Here is a 14,848-nt window from a genome sequence, read left to right on the forward strand (position 1 = left end):
CAATGTCTCACCATGTAATGGGACTGGAAATATGAAAATGATAATACATGGACATAAAATAAAGATGATAGATAGGACATAATCATAGAAAGAAGGTACTAACAATAAGGAAGACTAGGGAAGGCTTGAGACAAAAGGTGAGACTAGCTGAAGAAAGAAAGCATTCCCAATATGGGAAAGCTTCCATAGGATCTTTAACTCCTAATTTGGAATTCTTTGCTCTACATAATACTGACTCCATACCTTAGCAACTCTGAATAGCATCACAAATTAAACCAAAATTCATTGTAACTATATGTTTCTCACTTGAGGATCATACCTACAGGCATAATTTAAACACTTACCAATTAAGCCTATCAGCACCTCTGTGTAAATAGATAAGTGAGAAGCATCATTTTACCACTTCAAGAATCCTTGTCCCTGTCCCACTAGAAACCAATCACAGAACTACTATTTTAAAGTGAATAATTAAGAACCCTTGCTGTAAGACAGACCCTAGCAAGGAGGCAGGGAACTTGACAGAGGACATGTCTGGTTCAGCAACTATTGAAAAGAGAATGACATATACACAACAGGACGCTAGATCTCTGAATTGTGGCATATGGGAGAATAATGGACATGGATAAGTCTACCAGCTAATGTTAGTGGAGTGGGTTATAATAAAAGAAGTTAAGAAGTTAATTTGATAAACTGATTCCACTTAAAAGGTAAAGCAATAGAGTTTACTTTCAAAGTTTCATAGAAACTTGAGATTAGAAACCCAAATTAACAGAAAGAAGAAAAGCAGTACAAAAAGGATGTGTGCTAATCATAAATGAGGAGAGGAGGACATAAGAGAGGTATGATCCTAGAAAGATTTCCCAGGAAATTTTTTAAAAAAAGAAGCTATGTGACAAGCCTGGGAGAAAAATCAAAAGAAATTTGTTCTGTATTCCCCAGATATGGAAAAAAGATTTAAGTATAATATTCTTTAACAATTTTTTCACTGAGAGGAGTCTAGGACTAGTCTTAGTACCTTGATTCAAATATAGTCAAAAGAGTCAAGTTAACATGTTATTTCTCCCAACCCACCCCAAGGAATCTTTATACCTTGATGAGTAATATAAGCTTGAAATTTTATATCTTAGCTGATATTTCATTTCTTGGTTAAGCTAGAAATTCCTCTAACCAATGTTAACATTGGTTAACAACTACATAATAAGATTGTGGAAATAATATTTGGGAATCTGGATTCAACTTTTGACTTTGACCTTAGGTAAATTATTTAATCTCTCCAGTCTCCAGATTCTATGGGCCTTCTTCTTAAGTGGGATAAGAGTAAATACTTATCAAGGCTTATTCCCATCATGGACCCATGATCCTAAGGAAATTTTGGTTATAGGACAATTATAGAGATTGGATCTGTGATTTCATAGGTATAGATAACTATTGGATAAGGAGATATTTCCTATGCATGTATGTCAGAATCTCCTTAGCAACTACATAGGAGATTTGCCTGAATACTGGAAAAAAATAACAATTATAACAATATTAATATGATGATAATTTACAATAATGCTTATTATATGGTAGGCATTGTAATAAGTCTTAGCTCATTTTATTTTCACAACAACCCTGGGAGGTTAGTGCCATTGTTATCTCTATTTTACAGATGAGGAAACTGAAAGAAACAGAGGTTATGATATCCAAGATCACACAGCTAGTAAGTATCTCAGGTCAGATTTGAATTCAGGTCCTCCTCATTCAGGGCCCAGAAATCTATTTACTATGCCAACTAGCTATGCCAAGTTAAGAGTCTTCACTAAGATAACAAAGTCAGCATTTTTCAGAGGTGGAAATTTAACTAGGTCTTTCTGACTTCAAGGATAATTATATTCTTTTTTCTAGGCTAAGTCTCATTAAACATTAAGAGAGCACAAATCCAAATAATGCATATCCCTTTTGTTAAATTAACTTTTAGTATAGCTAGGGAGATGAAGCAAAATACAAATAACTACCAAAAGAAGGAAGAATATAGGAAACACCAAGTGGGAGTAAGAATGAAATTCTCTCTCATTTTGGAGAGTTTGGAAATTTCTTCTGACTGAAGTTTTCAAGGCTTATAATATATCTATATCTATATATATACACATCTATCTATGTATAGATAGATGTATATAGATATATCGATATATACATATAATTATAAATAAACTTAGAGACTGAAGAAAACACAAAATTCATCTAGACCAGGCCTTTCATTTTGAAAAAAAAAAAACTGAAGTCCTAAGATGTTACATCTTGTCCATGATCATTCAAATTACAAATTGCAGAGCCATGATTCACTTTTTAGTCTTTGGATTTCAAATCAATGTTTGTATTTTTGTTTATTTCAGTGTGTAAGTATCTTTTAAAAGCTGTATTATATTTTGATAGGTAAAGGCGAGAATCAGAGACAATTTAGGAAGAGAATATATGACGAACAAGAAGGGCTAAGGCTTGTTTATGACAAAAGTGGTTTGTCCAGAATATATATATTTCATATAGAAGGATAGATTGAAATAGGGGAAACGACCTTTTATTCTATCATAGAATCCTTTGAAAGTTTGATGAAATCTATAATATGCTTCTCAGAACTCAGTTCTTAAATGTATGAAATTAAATACATAGGAATATAAGAAAAACCAATTAAATTGAAATATAGTTTTCTAAATTAAAAAAAATATATATATATTCATGTTCACAGACATCAGATAAGAACTCCTGGATTCTAGAGATCTGGAGGACAAAGGAAAGACAGAGAAAGACTGACCATCTTGCTAATGGTCTCTGTCTGTTCTGATATTCATTTGTTTTGTTTTGTTTTGTTTTGCTTTTTGTTAGGATCACAGATTTGAACTGGAAAGTTATCTCCATGTAATCCAGCTCCTTCATTTTACATGTAAAGAAACTAAAGTCAAAGAGATTAAGCAATTTTACATGTAAAGAAACTAAAGTCAAAGAGATTAAGCAATTTATTCACCTGATATTGATAATATGCTTCAGAAGTGAGATTTGAACACAGATATTCTCAGTGTCAGAGATTTCACTGTTCACCCTTTCTTTTCCTTTTACATCCTTCCCATCCTATTACAAATAAGCCCCTTGAACTAGGATGTTATTTCATTTTTATCTGTATATCTCAACACATCAATAAATATTTATAAAGCATGTACTATATTCTAAGCTCTGGGAGGACAAAAGATGCAAATAACAATCTCTTCCCTTAAGAGGCCAAAATCTAATAGGGAGACAACATACAATTAAACACAGATAAAGCAAGCCAAATACTTATTAAATAGAAAATAAGAACAGAAGGAAGACTCTAGAATTATATCTTGTACTTAGTAGGTGGAAAATACTGAGACTCTCCATGAGGGATACCTGAGTGAATTCAACCAGGAATAATGGCAAAGAATAAAACAGCATTTTTAAAGTTTATTTTATAAAATGGAGGCATTTGTGATGGCAATTCAAGAAAAGTTATTATTACCAGAAAGTACATTAGGATTATCCTTAAGAAATCAAGTTTAGTAATCAATGTAGATTATACAAGGCCACACTAGTAATTGAACAGTATGTAGATAAAGGCTAGAAGGAATCTTATAGGGCATTGAATGCAACCTCATTTTATAGATAAGGAAACTGAAGCTCAGAGAGATTAAGCTCATAGTCATACAGTAAGTGCGATGGGAATAGAACTTGGAAGAGTATGACAAGGAGTCTATGGAACAGAATATTTTAATAAATACTAAACTGTCAGGCAGTGATAACTTGAAGAGTATCCAGAAGAAGATGAGAAAAATAATCTAAAGTGTTGAGATCCTGACATATGACCTTTCCAATGCCTTCTTTCCTTATTCTCAAAGTTGTATATCTCACAGAATATGAGATCTCGCAGAATCCTATTCATTGTCTATTCTGTCATATTTAATTAAATATATATATTAATAAGGCATTTATAGTGTAGATTATATTGTGCTAATATACTAGAGATGCAAAAAAAAAAATTAAATAGTCTGTCTTCCAAGAGATTACATTCTACTAGCAGCAAGATATGTATATATTTATATGTATAAGATATGTGTATATTATATATATGCAAGTGTGTATATAAATATATATATTATTTATATGAAATGCATAGACATATATGTATGTATATATGTATATACTCCTGTGTGTTTATATAGAAATAAAAGAGTGGGACATACATAAAGAGACATGGAGACAGAGACAAAGAGATGTTCTGAAACATCTTCAGTAACTATTTATTAATGTTGGTTTAACCTTTTCTCCTTAGTACCTAGGCCTAGTATCACTATAGAACATGCTTCTATGAGAATAAAAAAGTGTTATATTTCTTTGAAGTTACTAGTTTCATCATATTAACTCCTAATTACTGAAAGAATACACACACACACACACACACACACACACACACACACACACACCCTTTTTCCTAGTTCCAAATTAATATTCCCCTTGAGATTTTTCATCATTTTTCTTTTTTTCTTGTTTTAGTTCCTTTGTGGAACAAAGATGACATATCCTCTTCACAAAGTCACTCATAAGGAACCTCAGTCATCACTTAGTCCTATCCAAACATGAAAGTAATCCCCACTATTACATACCTAAGAAGAGGTCATCCAGCTTCTACTTTAAAATTTCCTACTTAGAACAGGTAGATGGTGCAGTGTATAGAGCACAGAGTATAGAGCCTGGAGTCAGGAGGACCTGAGTTCACATCTAGCCTCAGATACTTAACATTTACTAGCTCTGTGACCTTGGACAAGTCTCTTAAACCCAGCTGCCTTGCAAAAAGCCCTCTCTTACTCCAGTTCAGATTATCTATTTCTCTTTGATCTCTCAGATGCCCCCAGACGAATAATTTTATGGAATTCTTTTACACAGTCTCAGAATGATTTGTTCATATATTGAAAACAAAACTATTTTCAACAAAAAAGGAGAAACATCATTCATTCACATTGCTTAATAATCTGAAAGTGTTAATATTCCTCCCAAACCAGCTGGCTCTCAGAAAGTAGTTCACTTACTGACAAGCTCTGAAGGCCATTGGAGTTAATACATTCTAAAGCCCATGGGGAAGCTGATGGGAAAGCCAAACTAAGCTCTGGAGTAAAGGGCATAGCAAAGAATCAATTGCTGGCAGAATGGTTTCTAGACTAGAAGGAGATTTTCTGCTACCTCTGAGATTTTTGACAGACCAAGAAGAAAAATTGAATACATCTTAAAGCTAGTGCCAGCCAAACCCTGTGCTCTGAGACCAGAAGGTATATGTAGTCCCAAATGCTAAAATGTGAAAGGTCAACACAGGGTCTGGCTTCCTCAGAGGCCCTGCTTTCATTATTTTTATCATGACAAAATAAAATCCCTCATTCGTTTTTGAGAATGTAAAAACACAAACCTTAATGTTTTATGAGCATCAAGCTTCAACTAAATTGTTTTAAATATTTGTCATCTTAATCATTTATTTGGAGTCATACATTTTGGTGTCACATAATTTTGTCATTATAACCATTTATTTTAAATCATTGATTTTTATAGCAATCAAAGGTGATTATAGTTATGCCTTTCATTTTTATCTTTAAGTACTAGGAAAATTTTGGAATCAAGTCAACTCAAAAAAATCAAGAAACCTTTAAGTGGTTATTATGTATCAAGCATTATGATAGATTCTAAGAGCATATATAAAAAGAGAAAAGATGATAGTCTCTCTTCTTAAGGATCTTGCATTCTAATGGGTAAAAGAAAGCTAAAAAGTATATTGAGATGGGGGAAAGGCATAAGCAGGACTTGAATGGAGTATAGTAATAAATATCCAGCAAATCAGGAATACAGCCTCGAAAAGAATGAAGATATAGTTGGCCATCTTAAAATGGAAGTCTGGGAATAACTAACCAGTCAGAAAAAGAAGCAACAGGGATGAAGGTTACTTCCAAGTGTGAAGAGTCTAGGAATAGAGTAAATTTCCAGGTTAAAGAGATTTCTGTGGAATTTTTTGGTAGACAAGTTCCTTTTTTTATTTACTATTTTATTTTCCCCCAGTTACACAGAAAAAAAAAAATTGACATTTCTTTTTAAGCTTTGAGTTTCCAAATTTTTATCCTTCCTTCTCCCCACCCATCATCATTGAGAAGACAAGCGATTTAATATAGTTTACATGTGTTTGGTCATACAAAATATTTCCTAATAGCCATGTTGTAAAGGAAAACATAGACTTGGTAGAGAAAGTTCTGAGAGTCAGGACTATAGCTAAGAAAGGTATGGAGATATACCAGAAGAAGGTTTTATAATACTTGTATGTATATTTTATCTTAAGTCACAGAATCAAAGATTAAAGGATAAGAGGAAACTAGGAAAGATTAAACAATGCATATTCACTGATCTTTTCTTCCTTCTTCCTCTTCTTGACACCCCTTTCTCCTTTTTCTTCCTTTAAATCCACCTTTGTTATTGCTTATTTATTTATTTATTTATTTATTTATTTTTATTCAGAAATTGCAATCATGCCTGACTCTTCATGACTCCCCACTGGCATAGTTTATCTTTTCCTTCTTCAACTCATTTTATAGATGAGGAATCAAGGCAAACAGAATTAAATAAGTTGCTTGGAATCACAGCTTATAAATGTCTGAGGCCAGATTTGAATATAGGAACATGAGTAAGGCCTGGCAATTTATCCATTGTGCCACCTTAACTGCCCTAAGATTATGATTATGATTATATTTTAATTACACACTCATTATGTACAATATATTATGATAGGTAATGTGTATATGAGAAAAAAGTCCCAATTGTCAAGGATCATACATTCTACTGGGCAGAATAAAATATGTCTTTAAAAATAAATAAGATGTAATTTCAAAGAGAATAAGATATATTATCAATTAGAAGAGAGAGGGAAGGAATATCAAGAAAAGTTTCCTATAGGAGGTATTTCCAGAAATCAAGAACTCAAGAAGGATGTTAAAATGTTTAACAATGGGCTTTTATAATTCCATTTTTTTAAGTTTATATAGTACACTTGTTAGTTTAATCTAAATTATACAAATTTCGTTCAGCAGTTTTTTTTTTTTAATTTAGAAATTACAAATATAAGTCATACTCTAATTTATAGCATTTGTAGAGTTTTGAGGTATAAATGTTCACATTAAAAACTTAATAATTAGATTGATCCAGTTAGAAGATGTCTCTATCACACTCCTAGACTGTCAAAATGGAAATAAGGCAGCTAAAAAGATAGATTGGTACCAGGTTCTAAAGGGTTTTAAATCTAAACAAAGATTTTGTTTCAGAGATGGTCGGAGAGTAGCACTGTCAACTTTAGAAATGTTCATTTGGCAACTTTGTGGACAATAATTAATGAGCAGAAAAATTGGAAGCAAAAAGACAGATCAGGAGAAAATTTACAAAAGGCCAGGAAAGAGGTGATTAATCCTGATTAAGGATAGTGTCCCTGTAAGTGCAGAAAAGTGAACAATTGTAAGATATTGAATTAGAATTAATGTTAGAAGTACACACAAATCAAACCTAAAACTATATTATAAAATAGCAGTAATCATAACCATACTAGCTAAGAAATAGAGTATTAGTCAGTGGAATAAATTAGCTACACATGACACAATAATCAAGGCCTATAGAAATCTAGTATTTGATAAAACCTCAAACTCCAGCTTGTGGAATAAGACTCACTATTTGACAAAAATTGCTGAGAAAATTAGAAAATAATATCATAAAATTGGCATAGACCTACATCTTACCCCATACCAAAATAAAGTCAAAATGGATACATGATTTGGGCATAAAGAATGATACTATAAACAAATTAGGAAAACAAGGGATAAGTTACTTATCAGATCTTTGGAGAAGGGAGAAATTTATGACTAAAAAAGAACTAGAGAACATTATGAAAGATAAAATGGATAAATTTGATTACATAAAATTAAAAAAAGGTTTTGCATAAGACATCAGTCCTCAAATCAGGAGGTCCTGAGTTCAAATCTGGCCTCAGACACTTTACATTTTCTAACTGTGTGACCCTGGGCAAGTCACTTTAACCCCAATTGCCTTGGGGGGGGTGAATATTTTGCACAAACAAAACCAAGAAAAACAAGATTAAAATGGAACTATAAAAAAGAGAAAAATCTTTACAGACAGTATTTCTGAGAAAGGTCTTATTTCTAAAATATGAAAAGAACTGTGTCAAATTTATAAGAAAACAAGTCATTCTCCAATTGATAAATGGTCAAAGGATATAAACAGACTATTTCAAATGAATAAATAAAAGCTATTTGTAGTTATATGAAAAAATACTCTAAACTACTATTGATTAGAGAAATGTTAAATTAAAATAATTCTGAAATACTGCCTCAAACCTCTCAGATTGGCTAAGATGTCAGGAAAAGATCATGATGAATGTTGGAGGAGATGTGGGAAAAAGTGCAGCACTGATGGTGGGAGTTGTGTGATTCAACCATTCTGAAGAGCAATCTGGAACTACACCCAAAAGGCTATAAAACAGTGCATACTCTTTGACCCAGCAGTGCCATGACAGGGTCTATATCCCAAATAAACCATAAAGCAGGGAAAAGGACCCACATGTGCAAAAATATTTGTAGCAGCTCTTATTGTGGTAGCAAAGAATTGGAAATGGAGTGGATATGAGGGAATGGCTGAACAAGCTGTGGCACATGAAGGTAATGAAAAATTATTGTTCTATAAAAAATGATGAACAAGCTGATTATAAAAAAGCTTGGGAAGATTTACATGAACTGATGCTGAATGAAACAAGCAGAAGCAGGAATACATTGTACATAATAACAGCAAGGATATGCAATGATTGACTATGAAAGGCTTGGTTCTTCTTAGTGGTTTAGTGATCTGAAGCAATCCTAATACACTGGACAGAAAATGGCATCTGCATCCAGAAAAAGATCTAAGGAGACTGAAAGTAAATCAACAATGCTATGTTCACTTCTTTTTTTCTGTTTTTTTTTTTTTTAGTCTTCCATGTTTTTTCCCTTTTACGCTGATTTTTCTCTCCCAACATGATTCATAAACTAATATACATGAGATATTTGTGCTGCAAAGATTCACTTAGAAGCTTCTAGCTTCAAGAAGCTTGCATTCTTTTTTGTTTGGTAGTTGCTGTTGTGGTTGTTGTTTGCAGGGAAATTGGGGTTAAGTGACTTTACTAGGGTCACATAGTGGTAAGAAGGAACTTACATTCTAATGAGGAGACATATTATTACTATTACAATTTTTATTATTAGTATTATTATTTTTGCATATGTCTAAAATGGCATCTAAGAACTATTAGAGTGTATCTACAAAGACTAGTGATTTTCCCCAGTCCCTGTCTTTTGCCTCTCAAAGTTTACTCATGGTTCTATACTCTTGGATTACCGTCTTCTTAATAGGGAAATCTGAGTAGGGAAAATAATTCCCAGGTGCCTCAGTTTCCAACACACATCACTCATAATCCTTGGAAACAATTTAATTTTTGACTCTATCTTAAATATCTTCCCCAGTAAATAGAAGGAGGAATAAAATGATACCCAGAGAACAAACATAAATTAGGAGATATGGAACAGAAATTCCATTCCAACCTAGAAAGCAATGATGAATCATAAAGTGATTACAATATTTTGAAAGTCTAGTATCCAAGACTCACTGGCACTTTTGCAACAAGCCTTCGAAATAGTATTTTACATTTTATCTCTGAAGATACAACTTAATCCTCACAAATTGATCTCTTTCATCCACTTGGCTGCTATTTTCACCACTGTTAATACTGCATTTTTTCCTGTTGGTCGATACTTGGAACTTAAGAAGAGAATACTAAATAGATGGCTTTCAGGATATCACAACATACTGTACCAAAGGAAAGACGATACAAATTGTGTCTTGTTGGACATAAAGTTGTATAGGGCTCAAGAGTAAGGTTTGCTGTGTGGTGGGAGAAAGGTGATTCTCCACTCACTTCCTCATCCAACTGTCACACAATGTCCTAGAAAATTCAGTTATATTATGGCTAAGGTCATCAGCCCATTAAGAGCTCTTATGGCTAGAAGGAAGAGGTCAGAGGGTAATTGCACATGCTCTGAATTGATTGTCTATTGAGTATAGTAGTTGAGAGAGGAGAAGAGAGGTACCTTCCAAGGGAGCATTGAATATAAAAATTTGAAAAGGGAAAAAAACCTCAAACTTTGCATGGTCAATATACTTTCATGGGATAACTTTCTGATTTCTTGACTACAGTAGAATTCTCCAGGGCAAGAATAATTTGTTTTTGAATTTCCAGCTGAAAAAACTGTTTCTATAGCCTCTCCTTTCTCTGGTGAATGGACTTTATTCAATAAGGCCACTTACTTTCTATTTAAAGATTATTGTTCAGACATTTTCAGCTGCAGTTTGACTTTTTATGAAAAAGTCATTTTTGGTATTTACTTGGCAGAGATAATGATGTGATTTGCCTTGCCTTCTTAAAGTCATGAGGGAACTGAGGCAAATAGGGTTAAGTAACTTGCCTGGATCACAATCTAGCAAGTACCTGAGATCTGATTTGAACTCAGGAAGATGAGTTATACTAACTCCAAGTCAAGCATTCTAACTACTATATCATCTAGTTCTTTATTTAAGGATAAATGTATTTCTCTTTCCATGAATCCCATGGGACACTATGAAAAATGGTACAGCATGGCCAGGCTTCCAATGGTGGGGTAGTAGCCATATCTGGAATCTTATGAATCCAAGACTATCACTAGCATCTCCTGGAAAATCATATATATATATATATATATATATATCCTAACCTCTTCAATCCTAGATCTGAATACTTCAGGGCTAAGCTAAACTATACTTTGACATGAGAGTACCTTGCAAACATAAAAAAAAACATGATGCAAAAATACTACTTTGTGAGTGGAATAAAACATGTGTGGAGAATTCTTTTTTCTATGAATTATCAATAAAATTCAATTTGAATCACCTGCTGCAATTTTTAAAATCTAAAAATGGAACACAGATATAAAATACTAGCAATAAAAAGCTTGTGCCTATATATCAAGCTATTTTCCATACTTTCCTTTATGGTTATCCATCTGGCTTTGCTTCCATGCAAGCTTTTCTTTTATATCTTGCATTTTATAATATTCATATGAGGCTCAGTTAAATTGGTTTCTCATTATTGTTAAAGCATCTTAACATAATATCATTGTGAAGAGGAGCCCTCAACACATGAATAGTACACCTGCACATTAACAAAAGCATAATGGAAATAAAGATGGATTTGGAAGCAGAGAACCTTCAGTCCTGGACTCAGTTCTGCTGTTTGCCTCTCATGAGACCTCAGTCATTTTTTTCTAATAACAGACCAGTTCTTCCTAGTATATAAATTACTGAATTTGGAGTCAAGAATATCCGATTTCAGTGCCTGCCTCTGACACTTACTAGCTTTGTGATAATGGGTGAATCTATGGGCCTCAATTTTCTTATCTGAAAAATGTGTTTGGATTAGATGACCAATGATAAAATCATAAATTTACAGCTCAAAATTACTTTTAAAAGGCCCTCATTTTACACATAAGCAACCAAGGATGACAGATTAAGTTATATTTTCAAAGATGCACAATTTTTAAGTGACAGTGACAGGATTCAAACCCAACCAAATCCTGCAATTTTTGTACTAAATGCATTATTGCATGATGCATGTATGCATGACTGAATAAATAAATAAATGCTAAATGCTTCTGATGCACTAAGATCTAACAACTCAAATACAGCAGTGAAGACAATTCCTGCCTTTAAGAAAAGGAAAATAATAGAAGAATCAAATAAATTCTATCTGAAATGAGTTCTAAGTGTAATGGGCAGTTGAAACAAACACTAAATAAGACAAGAGAACTCCAGGTAAGAGTGGTGGGGGGTGAGGCAAGAGGAGAACAGTTAAGTTTTTGAAGGAATCATTTCTGGTCCCAGCAAAGGTAGATAGCAAAACAACAAAATGTTGACAAAGATGCACCAGCTCTGGCAGACAGGTTTTGTAACCCACTGGAAGGGCAGTGTCCAGTATGAGCAGCTCCTCTATCTTTAAATAATTGCCAGGTGATGTGGAGAGATCAAGAAAGTGGTGAATGGAAGGAACCAGATAGGCTAACTGCTTGGGGGAGAGGGTTTGCTTGTATCTTTATAGGTGGAGAAGAGATCAGATGGGTGCCAACGAGCTGTATTTGCCTTGTCCATTGGAGAGAGATGGAGCAGACACTTGAAATGAAGAAGACCCAAGAAACATCTGGTGGTTCTGTTGCTGATTGTGCCCTGCATTGAAAGAGTGTGGCAGTTATGGTGTTTCAATCATGGACATAGAAAATTGTTGGACTTGAAAACCCACAGGAATCATTGGATTCTCTGAGACATGATACGACTGTTGTAGGACTTGAAAACCCTTAGGAATCATTGGATTTTCTGAGAAATGAAAAGATTGTTTCAGGACTTCAAAATCTGCAGGAATGATTGGATTCTATGACACGTGAAGCAATGGACAATAGATTGGTTTTGAACTATCTCTTGGCTGCTGAAGAAGGCATATGTGTGACTGTTGTTTATATGCCCTCTTTCTAGGACTTCTGGAAATCTTTTACAACACCATGTTGATTCATATTGCCTGTTATACCACTACTTGCATGTACAATTCATGTTTGTTGCACCACATTGAACCTGCGCTGGTTGTGGGGAGAGTCATCACTAATAGCCTGTGCATTATTGCTATGTGCTTGTGTATTACCTCCCATGCTGATGGGTTTGTGCATACCTGTTTCTAATAAGACCCTTCAGCCCAGAAACCTGCTAGCAATCCCCACTTCCCTTTGGTGCTTTTCATCTCCCTTCCTGACGCTAGTCAGGGATGGCGTGACCACCTATGTTCTAAAACAAAAAAAAGCGGGAGATGTAAAGGGCTGAAACTCTTGAGTTCATGCACTGAAGCCAGACAACTGAGCACTTAAGGCTAACTACCGATTGGACAATACTCTATTAGTATATGCTTGGAAAATGGCCCGCCCCATTATTCTGTGACAGCTCGATCTGTTGGTGTAATCAGAGAATTGTAAGTGGGATTAGAGGGTGGAGTAAGAAAAGTGAGAGTTACTTTTTGGGTGTGGAGAGAGAGAAAAAAGGTGTGGAGATTCCTATGTCCATTCCCCTGACTGCTACCCCAAAAGACCAAGAATAAAGATCAAGGGCTTTTGCTTATCCCGACTCTGGCTGATTCTAAGGTATACAGGGTGCTAATTTGGTCTTCACAAAATGTAGAAATCTATGAGTTAGCCCTGTGATTTTCCCACTATGCTTTGCTGTTTCACTACTTTAGAAAAGTTAGACACTGTTTTTTAAGAAGTAAAAACAAAACTAGAATTCACTTTGTGTGTGTGTGTTTTTTTTTTTTTTTAGGCATTTAGACATTTTACATTGATGTCCCAATTTATTAAACAATTCAGGTGTAGCCAAGATACAATACAGCATTTTACCTTGCAGTGTTTATGAGGTGCTCTTGGGTAGTGTTTTGCATCCAAAAAGAGAAGCCCACCTATGAGGATCCAGGAAAGCACTAGCTTAGAAGATTATACTGATAGAAAAAAAAAAAAAAAGGAATGAATTATGAGACAAAAACTTTTCCTTATTCTTACCATGCAAAATGATCTTACTCTGCTGGAATAGTCAATAGTGAAATAAAAATTTCCATTATTAGATAGTGAGGATGTGATTACAATGTGGTCATAGATCATAGTTCTAGACCTTAGAGTTCATAGCATAGAATTCTTAGGAACATTGTTTTAAAGTTGTAAGAAACCTTACAGACCAGCTAGTTCAGATCTCTCATTTTATAGATAAAGCAGAAATACACACAAAGAAAAGAAAAAACTTTGAGATCTAGAGAGATTTAAGTGGTTTTCCAAAGTCATATGGGGAAAAGATACAGTGTCAGCATAATCCATACAAAAATCAGATTGAAAAGTCAGGTATATGGGCAAAAATAGATGGGAATAAGATTTTTACACAGTTAGCAAAAATTTCAAAATCCCTGGAATAGAGAGCAGAACAAATTGTGAATGAGTGCACCAACCACTAAGGAATGAGATCAGGCAATTATTGTCCCCATGGAGCTAGGGAGCCAGTGGAGAGGTAAGATAGGCCAAAAGGTGAGCTGATAGAGAAAAATGAGCAGTATGGCTAAGGTTTCTCACAATATGGAAGTTCTAAACAGATAACCATCCATCACTGAATTGGCTTTAGAGCAGAATTACCATAGGGTGCCATACAATAGGTGTGTGGAAAGATTCAAAGAGAAAAAGCACACGTTAAGTGCTTATTATGTGCCAGATACTATGTTTGTGCTAGGGAGACAGACAATATGAAAGAAAGATAGTCCCTCCAATCAAAGAGTCAGTAGTAGGGGAAGATAAAGAGGGGATGGAAAAAATGGAGGGAGTTCAAGCAAGGTAATCAGTATGGAGTTGAAGCCAGTTGAAGAGTATGGAAGAATGGAAGTAAGTGTATCTGAGACTTCTGATGACATAAATTTATCTGACTCTAAATCCAGCAATATTTCTACTACATGAAGTTTCTTTCAATTGAATTGTTGAAACATAAGAGGTTGCCATGATGTCTTATGTAATACATGTATATGTCTACTAGAGAGATAATATTTTTGAAAGGAATTTTTATTTCCATGCACTGAAAATCAGTTATTTTACACAAACATGTTAAGGTAAATATAAAATTGAAAAATTGTTATCATTTCAAACAG

The sequence above is a fragment of the Antechinus flavipes genome, chromosome 4 (assembly GCF_016432865.1).
Source record: "Antechinus flavipes isolate AdamAnt ecotype Samford, QLD, Australia chromosome 4, AdamAnt_v2, whole genome shotgun sequence".
In the NCBI taxonomy this organism is placed as follows: Eukaryota; Metazoa; Chordata; class Mammalia; order Dasyuromorphia; family Dasyuridae; genus Antechinus; species Antechinus flavipes.